The sequence below is a fragment of the Amblyraja radiata genome, chromosome 8, assembly GCF_010909765.2.
Source record: "Amblyraja radiata isolate CabotCenter1 chromosome 8, sAmbRad1.1.pri, whole genome shotgun sequence".
Classification (NCBI taxonomy): Eukaryota; Metazoa; Chordata; class Chondrichthyes; order Rajiformes; family Rajidae; genus Amblyraja; species Amblyraja radiata.
This window is the reverse complement of record NC_045963.1, coordinates 3,233,180-3,253,101: the sequence shown is the minus strand read 5'-3', so window position 1 is coordinate 3,253,101 and position 19,922 is coordinate 3,233,180.

Here is a 19,922-nt window from a genome sequence, read left to right as displayed (position 1 = left end):
CCACATTCCAAAGACGATAACAGGGAGGAACTGCAGATGCTGGTTTAAACTGAAGGCTGACACAAAAAGCTGGAGTAACTCAATGGGTCAGGCAGCATCTCTGGAGAAAAGGAATAGGAACACTCTAAAGAAGGGTCACGACCCGAAACATCACCTTTTCCTTTTCTCCTGTGATGCTGCCTGACTCGCTGAGTTACTCCAACTTTTTGTGTCTGCCTTCAGATTTGTAGGTTAATTGGCTTCTGCTGATTGTCTCCAGTGTGTAAGACAGAACATATGTATGGATGATCGCAGGTCGGTGCAGACTTGCCGGGCCAAAGGGCCTTTTTTTCACACTGTATCTCTAAACTAAACAAAACTAAACTTCTACACCAAAATATAGAAGAGGATTGGCATCTGCAAGACAAAAGATCCTTATAATCTGTCGATTGGTCACTTTACCTACTAACCAATGTAATGCTTTGTTATCATAAGCTCTGCCGACTACCACACGTCATATCATCGCAACCCGACATGGGCAGTCAGTCAGTGCTGCTATACAGTTGAAGCAACGTGTTGTAGTGTGTGATATGAGTTATTCAATAAATACTCATGTATCAGATTAGTGAGTATGTATGATTTACTCAACATGGTGTCAGAAGTGGGATCTGCTAGAACAAACTTTTGGCATCCAGAACAGAAAACACGGAGGCACTGCCTTGCTGGGCAACAACTTCCTCCACTGTGTGCATTGGGTAGCGCAGGCATTTGATTGCTGTGTTCAGGTCTCTGGGGTTGATACAGATTCGGATTTCTTCCTTGTTCTTCTTTGTTGCAAACACCATGGCGGAATGACTCGCAGGGGCACCATCCGCTGGAACTCATTGTGTACTCTGTCGCATATAGCATGTGAAATACGGTGTGGTGCTTGAACCACTGGTAGGACATTTGTATCAGTGACGATGTTGTATTTGATGGGTAGCTTCCCAAGCTTGTCGTCAAATAGTTCCTTGTATTGGGAAAGTATCTGCTGGGTGGAGCCCTCGGCAGGAGATATTTGATGGACAGCAGGCCCAAAAGTTACCAGTCCTAGATCCTGGCACACGTTAATGCCAAGCACAGTTGCAACTTTCCCACGGACAATGAAAAAGTTCAGCTTGTGAGCTTGTGACTCCAGGCAGCAGTTCAGCTCAGCTTCTCCAAGTGGGAACACCTCCCCTCCTCTGTAGGCTAGCGAAGTGGCCAAAGTGTTGACAATATGTTCGGCATTTCTGATCCCTGTAAATTTGGATAATGACATGACGTTGCATTTGGCTCCAGTGTCGATCTTTGCAACATTAATGGTATTGTTGACACGAAGTGAGACTTCAGGGTCGAGTTGATTGTTAGTGGAAGCAACTAGGGAGTTTATGTTCTGACTGTTATCTTCAAGCTCGGGGAGTGGAACTGGAGGAGGCGCTGCTAGCTCTTGGTAGTCACTATCAGAAATGCCGAACGTATTGTAAACACTTCAGCCACTTTGCGATACCCAAAAGCGATTTTTTTGATGTCCAGCAAACCACTTAAACCTCTCTCCAGTGGGCAAGTCATTTGCCTTCAAACCAACAAGGGCTATGGTCGTTTGGGTTACATCCACAGACCCGCAAAAGAGCCTCGCTCATACCTGGTGAGTGCAGGCGGAGGGATCTACAGACGCAACCGTCAACATCTCCTTCCTGTGAATGAACCACGTCCTGCTGTCCCGTATCCTGATGCAACGCGTCCGATCTACCCATCTTCCGTTGGACTGTCTCTTCCCTCGCGCCCTGTGCTGCAGACCAACCATTGGTTGTGCCCCCAATCCCTCACCACCACGTTCGGTGCCCTGCCCGCCAGCCTCGCCGTGTTTGTTCCCCGGGTCACCAGTGCTCTCGCCGCATCGGTCCCCAGTTATTTCGCCGGTGAAGGGAGGAGATGCAGATTAGTACCGTACTCGTGCGGGACGGGGTTGTAGCCGCCCCTTTGATACGGGGATTTTGTGTGAACCATCCGTACTTCCCTGCATGCGCTATTAGCATTTTGGTTACTGTATTAATCAGTCAGCACCTAGTGATGTGCTTATTCATATTTATTCACTTTAATTATTCATAATTATTCACTTTAATTTAGATGTGTTTCACTTTTATTCTTACAAGGAAACTTGTAGATTGGTCACTTTACTTACTAACCAATGTAATGCTTTGTTATCATAAGCTCCGCAGACCACCACACTATTCATATCATCACAACCCAACATGGGCAGTCAGTCAGTGCTGCTACACCATGCTGTAGGTGTGTTATATGAGTTACTCAATAGATACTGTTGTACCAACATGATTTACTCAACATAATCTGACCCTACAGTACAACACTGACGTTCAGGGTGTGGCCTTGGAAAATGTAGACGACTTCTCATATTTAGTTTAGTTTAGTTTAGTTTACACATACAGCGCGCAAACAGGCCCTTCGGTCCACTGAGTCCGCACTGACTAGCGATCCCCGCACACTAACACTGTCCTGCACACCCTAGGGACAATTTACAATTTCACCAAGCCAATTAGCCTACAAACCTGCACGTCTTTGGAGCGTGCGAGGAGAGCAGAGATCCTGGAGAAAACGCACGCGGTCGCGGGGAGAACGTACAAACTCCCTACAGACAGTGCCTGTAGTCTCTGGGTCTGTAAGGCAGCAACTCTCCCATTATCCCGCAACGGAAGAGTTACTGCAGAAGTTCTCTGGGCCTTGGAAGTTCTATGACTTGGAAGTTCTATCCCAGTGAAGGCAGGACATTGAGGGTGAAATTGAGCATCATCTTCCATGTGCTACCACAGCCTTCGACTGATTGAGGAAATGAACGTTTGAACGATCTCAAACCTGATCAGGAAGGACATAACTAAGTGGTCAGCAAGGATATTCTTGGGGAATTGCCTACTCGGGTTTTATGAATAGAACTTAAAAACAGGAAGGGAATGATCACTCTGATGGGACTGCATTAATGAGTCCCCAATGGTAAGCAAAATTAGAGGATTATTTGTGTCCGGAGATTGCAGATAGTTGTAGGAATAATAAGGTAATACTAGTGGAAGATTTTAATTTCCCAATATTGGCTGGACGTCTCATTGTTTAGTTTAGAGATACAGCGTGGAAACAGTCCCTTTGGCCAACCGAATCCACACAAACCAGCGATCCCCACATACTAGCACTATCCTACACACACTAGGGACAATTTACATTTACACCAAGCCAATTCACCTACAAACCTGTACATCTTTGGAGTGTGGGAGGAAACAGATCTCGGAGAAAACCCACACGGTCACAGGGAGAAGGTACAAACTCCGTACAGACAACACCTGTAGTTAGGATCAAGCCCGAGGCTTTGGCGCTGTGGGCACTGTAAGGCAGTAACTCTACCGCTACACCACAGTGCAGGAGCGGAATTTTACTAGTGTGCCCATGTAAGTGTACTTAATCAACAGGTAGAAGGCTCAACACAGTATCGTCTCTAAAGGGCCTGTCCCACTTAGGTGATTTTTTTCGGCGACTGTCATAGCAGGTCGCCGAAAAAGCGGCTACTGGACCGCCCCTACGACAAGCTACGACAACCTACCACCTAGTCGAGGGCAAGCTACGGCAAGCTAGCGACAACCGGCAACCCATTAGGACGTCCACCTACGACCACGCAGGTGACAACCTACGACAACTGAAGCCAACCTACATCCTCCTTCGACAAGCTACGACAAGCAACGACCCTGTCGGGGACAACTGAAGGCAACTGAAGACAATTCAGTCGCCGGTACCTGTCGCCGGTTGACGTAGGTTGATGTGGGTAGTCGCCAATGGAATTCACCAAAGTCAGCACCCGGTGACAACCAACATCACTTGGCGACAACCTGCGTCATCCTGGCGACAACCTTCGACAGCACCTACGACAGGAGAAGACAAGCTACGTCAAGCCCACAGTCGCCAAAAGGTTTTGGGCAGTTCAAAATCCGGCGGCGACCAGAAAAACGTTACGACTCTTTAGGCGACTTGAGGAGACTACTCACGACCATACAGGCGTCACCCCACGACCATGTGGCGAGGGCCTACTAGCCTGAAGTCGCCAAAAGAATCACCTAAGTGGGATAGGGGCTTTAATAGGAGCGTGGGCTGGTATGAGGGTGAAGCGGGGCAATGCAGTGCAGATGTAGCTCATTCCTTGTTCTTGGCCCAGGCAGTTGCCTGAACCATCTTCCATTTCATCTGGTGAGCCAGATGTACTGTACAAATGCTGACCCTGACTCTCAGTCTGAAGAAGGGTCTTGACCCGAAACATCACCCATTCCTTCTCTCCAGAGATGCTGCCTGTCCCGTTGAGTTACTCCAGCTTTTTGTGTCTATCTTCGGTTTAAACCAGCACCTGCAGTTCCTTCTTACACTTACCAATGAAGCCCTCAGTCTGATGCTACCTTTATTGGGTACTCAACCATTAAGTTCATATCATGCTGAGATTGTATCAGTTGCCGTTGTTGAGAAGGGTGGGCCTGGTCATGTTTCTGCACCTTTCCATTGGGTTGAACTCACTGCAGCATCTACTCCTTGTAGGTAAGTTTCTGTAGAGTATCACCTTTAACCACTTGTCCGTCAGTGGTCTTTGCAGAATGTCTTCAGGACCATGTGTGACAAGGAGATGGTGAATCTTGTCACTTGGTGCCCCAAGTAGACTCTCAAAAACGTTCAAAATAATGCCTCATTACCAGAACAAGTTGTTTTTTTTAGAGATACTGCGCGGATACAGACCCTGCGGCTCGCCGAGTCTGCATCGACCAGCGATCCCCGCACATTAACACTATCCTACACACACTAGAGGCAATTTACACTTACACCAAATATACAAACACAAGCCAATTAACCTACAAACTTGTACGTCTTTGGAGTGCCCAGGTAAGCGTGTGGGAGGAAACCGAAGATATCGGAGAAAACCTGTGCGGTCACGGGGAGAACGTACAAACTCCGTAGTCGGGATCGAACCTAGGCCTCAGACGCGGCAAGCGCTTTTTAATGCAGCAAACCTACCACTGTGGCACCGTGTCGCCCTTGACATTGCATGGCTGGAGGTGAAGTTTTCTGTCCTTCAGATCATCTTCTGTGCTCCTGGAGTCTGGACGGAAATGCAAGCTGCTGCTCCAGTGGGGATAAGACCATCATCCACCCACTTCTGGAATGTGTTAAGGTCTGGAAAAGGATGCAATGGTCTTTGTTGAATTAGAATTAAAGGACATTCCTTTAGGAAGGAAATGAGGAGGAATTTCTTCAGTCAGAAGGTGGTGAATCTGTGGTGTCCTTTGCCACAGAAGGCTGTGGAGGCCATCAATTGATATATTTAAGGCAGAGATAGATAGATTCTTGATTAGTACGGGTGTCAGGGGTGATGGGGAGAAGGCAGGAGAATGGGATTAGGAGGAAGAGATAGATCAGCCGTGATTGAATGGCAGAGTGGACTTTTTGGGCCGAATGGCCTAATTCTGCTCCTATCACATGACCTTATGATTATCCTAAGGCACCTCTCCATTTGTGCACCAACTCTCTTCCCCTCCCACACCTACTACCTCCCAGAAACATCTTCCTTTGTAAAGTACCTTGTGCCTTGTACCTTCCGAAGAGTCCACCAGGGACTATACTGGAAGCTGGACAATTTATACTGGACAATTTTTTACATTTATCAAACCAATTAACCTACAAACCTGTACGTCTTTGGAATGTGGGAGGAAACCGAAGATCTCGGAGGAAAACCGCGCAGGCGACGGGGAGAACGTACAAACTCCGTACAGACAGCGCCCATAGTGGGGATCGAACCTGGGTCTCCCACGCTGCATTTTGCTGTAAGGCAGCAACTCTACCGCTACGCCACCGTGACTGCTCAGTGCATTGTGTGCACAAGTCTCATCTACATCTTGAAATAGATCTGTGGAACATGCAGTGGGGCCAAATGAATTGCTGCCTGGCCCCAGCCCACACCACCACATTCACTGTACATACATTGGCAGATGGCAAAGAATTTCAAGGCCAGCGATATTGAATGGCACTTATTCGTAATTATCACATCACTAATAGGGTGCTTAAGCTGTTCATTTTGAAGCTTAACTTTCTGGCACACACTCATTGTGCAATTAACCTAGAAATCCCACAGCTTCATGATGCGGAGAGATCAGGGATAAAATATTGCTTCAACTTGGTTGTGACGGTGTAAATATTGGAATTTAATATTTTGCGTTGCCAGGGACATTTGGCAAGAAATAACCATATAACCATATCACAATTACAGCACGGAAACAGGCCATCTCGGCCCTACACGTGCCGTGCCGAAAATACTGAAGCTTTCCCACATGGCATGTGCTTGTATGAATAACTTTCCTCCTAGAAACTGTACTGTGAGATGTGTAGGAAGCAACTGCAGATGCTGGTTTACATGGCAACATAAAAAATAGGTGCAGGAGTAGGCCATTCAGCCCTTCAAGCCAGCACCGCCATTCAATATGATCATGGCTGATCATCCAAAATCAGTACCCCGTTCCTGCTTTCTCCCCATATCCCTTGATTCTTTAGCCCTAAGAGCTAAATTTCATGCCCCTGTCCCACTTATGCCCCTGTCCCACTTAAGAAACCTGAACGGAAACCTCTGGAGACTTTGCGCCCCACCCGGAGGTTGCAGGTGGTTGCCGGAGGTTGCAGGTAGTGGAAGCAGGTAGGGAGACTGACAAAAACCTCCGGGAACCGCACGGAAACCTTGAGTGGGGCGCAAAGTCTCCAGAGGTTTCCGTTCAGGTTTCCTAAGTGGGACAGGGGCATAACTCTCTAGAAAACATCCAGTGAATTGGCCTCCACTGCCTTCTGTGGCAGAGAATTCCACAGATTCAGAACTGTCTGGATGAAAACATTTTTCCTCATCATAGTCCGAAATGGCCTACCTCTTATTCTTAATACACCGAAGATAGACACAAAAAGCTGTAGTAACTCAGCGGGACAAAAATAACCTTTTTCCAAGGGTGGAAATGTCAAGGACAAGATGGCATAGCTTTAAGGTGAGAGGGGCAAAGCAGAAAGGAGATGTATGGATTGAGTTTATTTACACAGAGAGTGGTGAGTGTCTGGAATGCGCTGCCAGGGATGGTGATGGAGATTATTCCTTGGTGGCATTTAAAAAAAAAAAAATTTTTTAATTAGAAGTACAGTAAATTACAGTAATACACATCACATATATCTTATTACATTTGTTGTACCACTTCATTTTTCGAGCTTTAAAAAGGTAGAAATAAAAGAAGTAAGGAAAGTGAGCAAGAATCGTGAAGGTGCAGGAAAGTGTTGAGAGAAGAAAGCCCCTTAGAGAAGAAGTTAGAGAAGGAAGTAAAGAAAGGAAATAGACCCTAGAAAGAAGAAAAAAAAAGGAGAAACAATCGCTCTATTATAACACAAAACTCCGCAAAAAAGGATATACCAACCGTGGTTTTTTTTTGGTTTTTTTTGGTGGCTTTTAGATAGGTCAATGGAGTTGGAGGGATATGGATCACATGCAGGCAGAGGAGATCAGTTTTCTACACACAGTGCAAAGTCACCAATCTTCAGAACAAGGGAGTTGCCAGAGTTTTCTGCATTGACGTTTTAATTCTATAATCCACTTTTTGTGATCATGTCCAAGTTCAAGTGAGTTTATAGTCATGTGTCCCTGATAGGGCAATGAAATTCTTGCTTTGCTTCAGCACACAGAACATAGTAGGCATTTACTACCATGTGATGTGGGTCTTGCTGAGATGGCCAGCATGTATTGTCCAAATCGCACTACCGTCTAGAACAAGGGCTCCCAACCTGGGGTAAATTTACCTCCGGGGGTAAATTTGTTGATTCTGGATCTGTACATATTTTTTCTCATTGACTAACTGGTTCTGGTATACCGGTATCTGTTCATCATTAGTTGTTCATAATAAAATGAAATAACATTGTTTTGTGCTATTAAAGTTGCCAGAGGTAAAGGGGCCGAAAAAGGTTGGGAACCCATGGTCTAGAAGATAGTGGTGAGCAACCTTCTTAAAGTGCTGCAGTCCTTTTGGTGTAGGTAATCCTGGAACACTTGCAGAAACAAGAAACTGCAGTTGCTGGTTTACCAAGGGAAGACACAAAATGCTGGAGTAACTCAGCAGACTAGGCAGTGGTGAATGCCTTTAGCATTTAGTGTCTTACTTGGAATACCAAGTCGAATCAGAAGTAAGGAACGCAAACTCAATGCTGGCATTTATATCAAGAGGACTGGAATGCAAAAACAGAGATGTAATTCTGAGGCTCTATGAGGTGCTGGTCAGGCCGCATTTGGAGTACTATGAGCAAATTTAGGCCATATATTTGAGGAAGGATGTGCTGGCTCTAGAGAGGGCCCAGAGGAGGTTTACAAGAATGATTCCAGGAATGGGTGGGTCAGCATATGATGTGCATTTGACGGCACTGGGCCTGTACTCACTGGAGTTTATAAGGTTGACCCTCTCAACCTTCTAAGCTCCAACGAGTACAGGCCCAGTGCTGTCAAATTGAAACTTACAGAATAATGAAAGGCTTAGCTAGAGTGGATGAGGAAAGGATGTTTCCACTGGTGGGAGAGTCTAGGACTAGAGGTCATAGCCTCAGAATTAAAGGGTGCTCTTTTAGACTGGAGGTGAGGAGGAACTTCTTTAGTCAGAGGGTAGTTAATCTGTGGAATTCATTGCCACAGAGGGCTGTGGAGGCCAAGTCAGTGGATAATTTTAAGACAGAGATAGACAAATTCTTGATTAGAACGGGTGTGAAGGGTTATGGGGGAAAGGCACAACAACAGGAAAATGCGATGAGGAGGCAGGGATCAGCCATGATTGAATGACGGAGTAGACTTGATGGGCCGAATGGCCTAATTCTACTATAACTTGTGAACTTGTGAAGATCCCCTCCAAGTTGAACCGTCCTGAATTTAGTGGCAACGTTGATGTAGGGAGGTCCATCTGATTTTATTCTTAGTCTGTGTCAATCTGCCAGTTGTGGTACCAACTCTTTGACCGACTGGACAATTTAAGTGGGCGTTTGTGTGTTATGTTATTGGAAGTCTGTAGTCACATGTAGGCCGGACTGGGTAGGATGGCAGATTCCTATCCCTGAAGAGTACTGATAAAGCATAAAGGGTTTTACATTAGCCCGACTCTAGCTTATCTTGTGAGAATTAATTATTTCCAGTCAAGGACCAGTCTTTTAACCTTTCCACAACTCCCTCTCCAAAAGCTGTACAAAAGGAGGGGAGAACCTTGTGCATCTATAAATACCTAAAGAAGAGGCATCATTCTCTGCCGTTGGCCATCTCTCAACATACCCGTTTGGAACAGTTGTAGAATGATAGAGATGAAGTGGATTCGGGTTAAGACAATTATAGAATGGGAAATGCAAGCGAGAAAGAAAACAAAATATGCAGGTTATGGAAATCTCAAATAAAACCAGAAGTAACAAAATACTCAGTATATCTGTCAGCATCTGCGGAATAAGCAAAGCAGTTAGTGGGCTGGAGCTTTCTAGGGGTGACCTGCAGTTCTGAGAGATGGGACTTAATTTGAGCGCACATAAATAGGAATTATTCATTGAAGTGTAAGTATCTATTCCTCGTGTGTGCAAAATTGCCTTTTAAGTATTTTGCTTTGTGTTATGTAGGAGCACGTCCATTACTTTCCCACTATCCTGATGTGATATAATGTGACTATTTTATCCTCCTGTGACATTATACAAAGCAACAGTGGCATAATGCAGATAATAGAAAGCTTAACACAAAAATCTTGTAGCCATTGGATGAAAGAGAAGTGAATGCAATATTTCCACCTGTAATACCATTATAACTCCCTTACATGTGGACCATTGATTCTTTTAGTGAGAGTATTGGGAACAATTCTGGGAACATACCTCAGGAAAGATGTTAGACATAAAATGCTGGAGAAACTCAGCGGGACAGGCAGCATCTCTGGATAGAAGGAACAGGTGACGTTTCGGGTCGAGGCCCTTCTTCAGACTGGAGATTCTGCCTGTCCCGCTGAGTTACTCCAACATTTTGTGTCTATCTTTGGTGTAAAGAATGTAGATGTAGTAGAACCGATTTGATGTCGGAGAACCAACTAGAGGGCAGGCCATCCTAGACTGGGTATTGTGTAATGAGGAAGGATTAGTTAGCGATCTTGTTGTGCAAAGCCCCTTGGGCAATATTGACCATAATATGGTGGAATTCTGCATTAGGATGGAGAGTGACACGGTTAATTCAGAGACTAGGGTCCTGAACTTAAAGAAAGGGAACTTTGAAGGTATGAGACAGGGATTGGCTAGGATAGACTGGCAAATCACACTTAAAGGGTTGACGGTGGAGATGCAATGGTAAAGATTTAAAGACCGCATTGATGAGCTCCAAAAATTATTCATCCCTGTCTGGAGAAAAAATGAAACGGGGAAGGTGGCTCAACTGTGGTTAACGAGGGAAATCAAGGATAGTGTTAAATCCAAGGAAAAGGCATATAAATTGGCCAGAGGAAGCAGCAAACCAGAGGACTGGGAGAAATTTAGAACTCAACCAAGGAGGACAAAGGGGTTAATTAAGAGAGGGGGAAAAGAGCATGAAAGAAAGCTTGCGGGGAATATAAAAACTGAATCTAAAAGTTTCTTTAGATATGTAAAAAGGAAAGATTAATGGACAAATGTAGGGCCTTTAAAATCAGAGACAGGTGAATTTATAGTGGGAAACAAAGACATGGCAGAACAGCTAAACGAGTCCTTTGGTTCTATCTTCACTAAGGAAGACACAAACAATCTCCCAGAAAGACTAGGGGACTGAATAGTGGTAGGGAGGAACTGAAGGGAATTGACATTAGTCAGGAAATGGTGTTAGGTAAACTGTTGGGAATCAAGGCAGATAAATCCCCAGGGCCTGATGGTCTGCATCAAGGAGGTTGCCCTAGAAATCGTGGATGCACTGATGATCATTTTCCAATGTTCTGTGGACACTGGATCAGTTCCTGTGGACTGGAGGGTAGCCAATGTAACTCCACTTTTTAAATAAGGAAGGAGAGAGAAAACGGGGAATTATAGAAGAGTTAGCCTTACATCGGTAGTGGGGAAGTTGCTTGAGTCGATTATTAAAGATGTTATAGCAGTGCATTTGGAAAGCAGTGACAGGATCAGTCAATGTCAGCATGGATTTATGATGGGGAAATCATACTTGACTATACTTCTGGAATTTTTTGAGGATGTAACAAGTAGATTGGATAAGGGAGAGCCAGTGGATGTGGTGCATCTGGACTTTCAAAAAGCCTTTGACAATGTCCACACAAGAGATTAGTGTGCAACATTAGAGCATATAGAGTACAAAATGCTGGAGTAACTCAGTGGGACAAGTAGCATCTCTGGTTAGAAGGAATGGATGATGTTTCGGGTCGAGACCCTTCTTCGGACTGGTCCTGAAACATCAGCCATTCCTATCCAGAGATGCTGCTTGTCCCGCTGAGTTACTCCTGCATTTTGTGTCTATCTTCAAGGGCTAAGCGGTGATCTATAAGTTGAAGAGGGGAGAATAAAGGAACATAATGGAGAACAAATCAACAAATTACAATACAAGACAAAATGGGGTGGAGTAAATAAGCTAAAGGATTGGCCTTAAGGAACCAAACAAGAGGGAAATATCCCAGATGCTGGAAACCTAAATAATAAAAAATAAACAAAATTCAGAGCAGGTCAGCCAGCATCTGCGGAGGGGGAAATGGAGCATTTTGGAAAGCATTTTATCAGGATGCATCACAGCTTAGTTTGGGAACAGCTCCATCCAAGAACGCAAGAAATTGCAGCAAATTGTGGACTCGGCCCAGACCATCACACAAACCAACCTCCCTTCTATTGACATCTATTGGCAAACACACAAAGGCATATTATTATCTAAATGGTGTCAAGTTGGAAAAAGGGGAAGTACAACGGGATATGGGGGTCCTTGTTCATCAGTCAATGAAAGTAAGCATGCAGGTACAGCAGGCAGTGAAGAAAGTGAATGGCATGTTGGCCTTCATAACAAGAGGAGTTGAGTATAGGAGCAAAGAGGTCCTCCTGCAGTTGTACAAGGCCCGAGTGAGACCACACCTGGAGTATTGGCAGTTTTGTGCAGTTTTGGTCTCCAAACTTGAGGTCTACAGATGACTAGGCTGTCGTTACATGGTCGCCGGGATGTCACCTGTATGGTCATGAGTCGTCTCCTCAGTCGCCCAAAGAGTCGTAGCGTTGTTCTGGTCGCCGCTGGATTTTCAACATGCTCAACATTTTTCGGCAACAGTGGGTTGACGCCAGTGAGCGTAGCTTGACTTCTCCTGACATAGTTGCTGTCGTAGGTTGTCGCCGGTGCTGACTTCAGTGAATTCCATTGGCGAATAGCTATGTCAACCTACGTCAACTGGCGACAGGTACCGGCAACTGAATTGTCTTCAGTTGTCGCCGACAGGGTCGTAGCTTGTGGTCGTAGGTTGACTTCGGTTGTCGCCTGTGTGGTCGTAGGTTGTCGTAGGTGGACGTAGGTGTGGTCGTAGGTGGACGTCCTAATGGGTCGCCGGTTGTCGGTAGCTTGCCGTCGACTAGGTGGTAGGTTGTCGTAGCTTGTCATAGACATTGTCTTAGACATTGGTGTAGGGGGGTCACATTTCACTGGGTGATCCATCTCTGTGGCTTTCTGACATTCCTACCAACGCTGCAACTATTTGATTGACTCTGCATGATATCAAGAAACAACAAAGGCCACTGGATACAACAACAAGGCTATGAAACCAAATAATACTCTAGTTGTAGAACTGAAGCCTTCAGAACTATCAATGCCTATAGTCAAGTTGTTCCGTTGTCTCGAATATACTCAAGAATATCTTCTATTCACAGAAAATCTTTGCCTAATCAGTCAAATTGCCACCTAAATTATGGACAGTATTGTTGCCAGTATTATCAATCAGCGCTTGCTCCCACAATTAATTTGCTCACCAATGTCCTATTTTGGTTGCAGCAAGACCATCAGTTTCAGACACCATCACAGCCTTAGATAGACACAAAATGCTGGAGTAACTCAGTGGGACAGGCAGCATCTCTGGAGAGAAGGAACGGGTGACGTTTCGGGTCGAGACCCTTCTTCAGACTCGGAATCTTCATACAAAGTTGATATCAAGGAGCTGAATTCCAAAGGTGAAAGGTTGAGTTCAGTTTAGTTTATTGTCACGTGTACCGAGGTACAGTGAAAAGCTTTTGTTGCGTGCTATCCAGTCAGCGGAAAGACAATACATGATTACAATCGGGCTATTTACAGTGTGTGGATACATGATAAGGGAATAACGTTGAGTGCAAGGTAAAGCCAGCAAAATCCGATCAAGGATAGTCCGAGGGTCACCAAATGGGAAGATAAGTGGCTTGATAAGTGGGTAAATAGATTAGCTAGACAAAAATGCTGGAGAACCTCAGCGGGTGAGGCAGCATCTATGGAGCGAAGGTAGATGGAAAGGAGAATGGGCCGCTTTTAAAAGTGAAAGGGCATGAGTTCATTTTCCTGTTAAAGTGAAAGACAAGACAGGGAAGGAAGGTAAGGAAGTTATGAGTAATTGAGGCTCTGGTCATGAAAAGGAAGGATGCATGAGCCAGGTATAACTAAGCAGCTGAGATGAAGTGTATCCCTGGAGAAGCACAAGAGGCATACTTAAACAAATATGGAGGGCGAAAAGAGGACTTGAGGTTGCTCTGGCAGATAAAATTAAGGAGAATCCAGAAATTTTATAAATATACTTAGAGAGAAAGGAGTCAACATTAACTATCCATAAACCATTTCTTCATCCATCTTGATCAATAAAATATAAAAACCTTTATTTTCATCTTAAATATATTTCAAATCCAGGTAATTTATTTGTTTGTGATGGCTAAAATCTACGGAAATCAAAAATCTTTGAAATCAAGAATCTTTGAAATCAAAAATCCAAATCTTCTTAAGAAGGTGAAGATAGTAGAAATGTTTTATAATATTTGTTACATCTATCAAAAACATCAAAACTGGAATTTAGTTTAGAGATACAGCGCGGAAACAGGCCCATGGGCCAATCGAACCCGCACCAACCAGTGATCACCGCACATTAACACTATCCTAACCACACCAGGGACAATTTTACATTTACGGTATACCAAGCCAATTAACATACAAACCTGTACATCTTTGGAGTGTGGGAGGAAACACCGAAGATCTCGGAGAAAACTGACGGGGAGATCGTACAAACTCCGTATAGACAGCACCAGTCGTCAGGATCGAACTCGGGTCTTTCAAGAGAGCGAGATAGGGCTCTTAAAAATAGCGGAGTCAGGGGATATGGGGAGAAGGCAGGAACGGGGTACTGATTGTGGATGATCAGCCATGATCACATTGAATGGCGGTGCTGGCTCGAAGGGCCGAATGGCCTACTCCTGCACCTATTGTCTATTGTCTCGGGCGCTGCAAACGCTGTCAGGCTTCAGCTCTACTGCTGCGCCACCGTGCTGCCCTTGGATTGTAATTCAGATCTATTGACAATGTATTCTGATGCACTGAGAAGCAACTGTGAGAAGAGGCACAGCTTCAGCTATAGTTTAAAGCTTGTGCATTCTTGACATTTCTGTGGCAGCTTTAGGCCATTTAGGATCAAAACAGGATGTTCATGGCAGAGTCACAGAACTGGGAAAGGAGGTTTTCTGACATGAAGGAATGAAAGGGTAAAATGGATTTTAAAGTCAAAGTTTTGATGTAAGGAATCATGAACTAGAAGGTAGATAAAAGTGCTGGAGAAACTCAGCGGGTGCGGCAGCATCTATGGAGCGAAGGAAATAGGCAACGTTTCGGGCAGAAACCCTTCTTCAGAACTAGAAATTTGGTCAAGAAGTGCTGGTTTTTTAACACAAATCAGATTTTTTAAATTTTGATAGTGGAATGTCAATACAGCCAACTCATTTCATATGTGAAAGGAGCAGAGTTAGGCCATTCGGCCCATTAAGTCTATTTCACCATTCAATCATGGCTGATCTATCTCTCCCTCTCAACCCTATTCTCCTGCCTTCTCCCCATAACCCATGACGCCCAGAGTCATACCACAACAGGCATGGTGGCACAGCTGTAGAGTTGCTGCCTTACAGCGCCAGAGTCCCGGGTTTGATCCTGACTATGGGTACTGTGAAATTCTTTGCCACAGAATAGACAATAGGCTGTGTAGGCCATGTCAATGGATATTTTTAAGGCGGAGATAAATAGATTCTTGATTAGTACGGGATTCGGGGTGATATGGGGAGAAGGCAGGAGAATGGGGTGAGGAGGGAGAGATGGATCAGCCATGATTGAATGGCGGAGCAGTCTTGATGGGCCGAATGGCCTAATTCTGCTCCTATTACGTATGACCTTATGAGAACATACCACACCTGTGGCTCAAACCACAACCTGCCACTCTGCACTACCTGTCGCGAATCAACATTGCATTGATGCAGTAACTTGAAAGAGAGCCATGCACAGGATGATGCAATTCCCCATGCGACCCACACATTGGATCATTTAGTTCCAAACTGTGCCTGTGGATATCTATACCCGGCGTTCCTGACTCCGAGCCACTGCAGCCTTTGTGGGATCGGGATGCCGTTGGGCAGGTTGAGTTTCAGTGCACGCACCTTGACCCAATCAGTCTCCTTTCAACATTTTAAACATTGGCGACCCTTCTTCCTGATACCATGCACCTCAACTGGGCCACTTGGAAACTCACCAAACCACCACTTGATATCTTCCTATCCTGCTCAGCCTGTGCCTCTGAATCCGCCTCATCCCTTGCATTGAGCCCTGTACAACAGTGAGCTCTGAGCCTTTCAGTAACAGCCTGGCCCAGGACTCCCTATTGAGGGAGTGCAGCGTAGATTCACAAGGTCAATTCCCAGGATATCGGGACTGTCATATGTTGATAGAATGGAGCGTCTGGGCTTGTACACTTTGGTATTTAGAAGGATGAGAGGATATCTTATTGAAACATATCAGATTATTAAGGGAGGCAGGAAACATGTTCCCGATGTTGGGCGAGTTCAGAACCAGGGGCCACAGTTTGAGAACAAGGGGTAGGCCATTTAGAACGGAGACATGGAAAATTGACCCAGAGAGTTGGGAATCTGTGGAATTCTCTGCCTCAGAAGGCAGTGGAGGCCAATTGTCTGGATGCTTTCAAGAGATAGTTAGATAGCGGTCTTAAAGATAGCAGAGTCAAGGGATACAGGGAGAAGGCAGGAACGGGGTACTGATTGGGGATGATCAGCCATGATCACATTGAATGGCGGTGCTGACTCGAAGGGCCGAATGGCCTACTCCTGCACCTATTGTCTGTTGTCTATTGTAACACTCATTCCACATTTGTCAAACCAGGCCATCGACAGCACCGAGAGATTCCTAAACCTCTGCATGACAGCTGTTCCCATTATGTACAAGTGGTGAGCACATTGCTGCTGTGCTAGAATCATCAAATTAATTTTTCTCACCACGAATATTAATTAGGCCCAGGTTCGATCCTGACTACGGGTGCTGTCTGCATGGATTTTGTACCTTCTCCCCGTGACCTGCGTGGGTTTTCTCCAGAATCTCCGGTTTCCTCCCACACTCCAAAGGTGTACAGGTTTGTAAGTTAACTGGTATGGTATCATTGTAAATTGTCCCTGGTGTGTGCAGGATAGCTTTAGTATGTGGGGATCGCTGGTTGGCTCGGACTCGGTGAGCAGAAGGGCCTGTTTCCTGGCTTCCTGTATCTCAAAACTAAAATCTCTAAATTAAACTTAATCTGCAGTTCCTTGCATCTACACGAGCTATTAACTCCATTCTTCTCTTTGGTAGCGTCTGACTTTGAATCAAACTATTCATAATACTGTTGTTTCAATTGACAGAAAGAGAATGGACCTCAGCTCATCTGCTGTAGTAAATCTCACCGTGCCCATGTTACTTTAGGCTTCATGAATCCAAAGTTATCCTAGCTGACATCTGCCTTCCTTTCTCTGTTCTGCTCTTCTCTTTCCATCTTAGTGCACTGTCTTCGTGCAACCACAGAAGATGTCCATTTATCTCTTCCCTTCTTACCATCTGGGAACGCAAAAGTGCTTCATAGAGAGATATAGCGTGGAAACAGGCTCTTCGCCCAAACAGGCCCTTCGACCAAACGTCCACACCTGGTCCTACCTGCCCACGTTTGGCCCATATCCCTCCAAACCTGTCCTAACCATGTACGGGTTTCAGCCCGAAACGTTGCCTTTTTCCTTTGCTCCATAGATGCTGCTGCACCCGCTGAGTTTCTCTAGCATTTTTGTGTACCTAACTGTTTCTTAAACATTGGGATAGTCCCTGCCTCAACTACCTCCTCGGGCAGCTTGTTCCATACACCCGCCACCCTTTGTGTGAAAGCAGTTACCCCTCAGATTCTACATTAAATCTTTTCTACTTATGACATGGGGAAAAGGAAAGAGCAAGAAATGCAACTGAAGGATTTTATTTTAGTTTAATTCAGTGGCCGTTCGACCCACCGAGTCCTCACCGACCAGCGATCCCCGCACATAAACACTATCCTATATACTCGAGGGACAATTTCCAATTTTATACCAGGCCAATTAACCGACAAACCTGTACGTCTTTGGAGTGTGGGAGGAAGCCGAAGATCTCGTAGAAAACCCACGCAGATCACGGGGAGAACGTACAAACTCCGTACAGGCAGCACCCGTAGTCAGGATCCAACCCGGGTCTCCGCCACTGTGAGGCAGCAACTCTATCGCTGTGCCACGTGTTACAAATAATAATACTGTCAGTATTTACAAATGTATTTAAACAAGCTATACATGATAAAAAATGTATTAAGAAAGTAATAATTAACCAGCTTTTGCTTGCTTTGTATTCTATTTGATTTGTTGAAAAGTCAACTTCAGACTCCATTATCCAAGTGAAATATCAGTTTATTTTATGTAACAAACTCTGGGCACTGATCTGCATCACTCATTTTTTATAACATAGCATGTATCAAAACATATATAAAAATAATGTATAATATGAATTTTAATGCAACCTTCTCTTGACATTTCTGTGTTGTAATTCGGTCTAGATACTAATGCTGTCGCATATAATCATAGCAACTTTTAGAATTGATTTAGACAATAGACAATAGGTGCAGGAGTAGGCCATTCAATTGAGCCAGCACCGCCATTCAATGTGATCATGGCTGATCATCCCCAATGAGTACCCCGTTCCTGCCTTCGCCCCATATCCCCTGACTCCGCTATCTTTTGAGCGTTTTCAATGAACATAGATATTCAGAATCATAATCAGAATGACGTTTATTGTCATTTAAACATAGGTTCAAATGAAATTACATTCTCTTTGGTAACCTCTATTTTCCCGAACTTCCCTTTTCACACTGCACGCCATCATCCAAAGTTCTTCCATCCCATCAACTTAAATCATATATTAAATGCCAGGTGAAAATTGGGGATCAATTATACAAAGTGATTTTAGGGCAGATGACTGATGTTGGTCGACGTAGGTTAAGAGTAATTTTGAAAGGAGGGGTGAGGGGAAGAGAGAGGGAGGGTGAGAGAAGGAGGGGTTAGAAAGAGGAGGAGGGAGGAGGGAGGAGAAGAGGGAGGGGAGAGGAAAGAGAGGGTAAGAGGGGGAGAGGAGAGGGTAGGGAACCAGATGACGGGGAGGAGATGGTGGCAGTGGAGATGGTGGTAAGAGAGGGACAAAATGCTGGAGTAACTCAGCGGGACTGGAGAGAAGTGGTAAGAGAGTGGGTTGGTGAGGGGATGGAGGGGGGGAGGTGACGGGGGTGGAGGTGAGGGGGAAGGAGAGGGTAGAGAGAGTGGGGGAGAGAGAGGGAGTGAGGGGGGGAAGAAGATGGGGATGAGGGTGGCGGAGGAAAGGAAGATAAGAGAGGGGGGAGGAGAGGGGGTGGAGGAGATGGTGGTAAGAGAGGGGGCAGGTTAAATGTTTAAATGTTTCTTAAACATTATAATTGTATGCACCTCTACCCTCTCTTCTGGCTATTTGTTCCATATACCTAACCTCACTTCAGGTAACCCTGGCATTCCCTCTCTCTCTAACCCTCCCCACCCAAGTCACACTAGCTTCTCATTTTCATCCTACAAACAGCTAGAAATGTCCTGTTTCCTTTATCATCTTTACTTTTGTGCATATCTTTCATTCATTGTTCTTTATCTCTCCACATCACCGTCGATATATCTCATTTCCCTTATCCCTAGCCAGTCTGAAGAAGGGTCTCGACCCGAAACGTCACCCATTCCTTTTCTCCAGAGATGCAATCTGTCCCGCTGAGTTACTCCTGCTGAATTACTCCATCCGATGGATGGCGCCGTGAGCCAGCAGCCTCGCTAGCAGCTGTTCTTGCTTTCGACCTTTTTTTGTTTGTAGTATGTCTAAAAGTGTGTTTTAGTGTGGGGGGTGGGGAATATGGTGGAAACTGTTTTTCAGTCACTTACCTCGGTGGAATGCGACTTTTCCCCCAATAGCATTTTCGCCGTCCCTCGCGGCCTAACAGCTTGGATTGGTGCGGCCTCTCCCGGAGTCGGGCCCAGAGCTTCAGCAGCGGGCGCAGCGCGGACTTTCCATCGCGGAGCCGGGCGATCCCTGGCCGGGGGTCACTAGAAGTGCTCCGATCGCTGGCCCGCGGACTATAACATCCTGAAGCCGCGGTCTGCAGAGCTTCCAGCCGCGGGCGCGGCGTGGACTTTCCATCGCGGATTCTGGGATCCCTCGCCGTAGAAGAGCTCCGACTGCCGTCCTGCGGCCTATAACATCGTGAAGCCGTGGTCTCCGGTAGGAAGCAGCCAATTCGGGACCTCCAAGCGCGGAGTGTCCG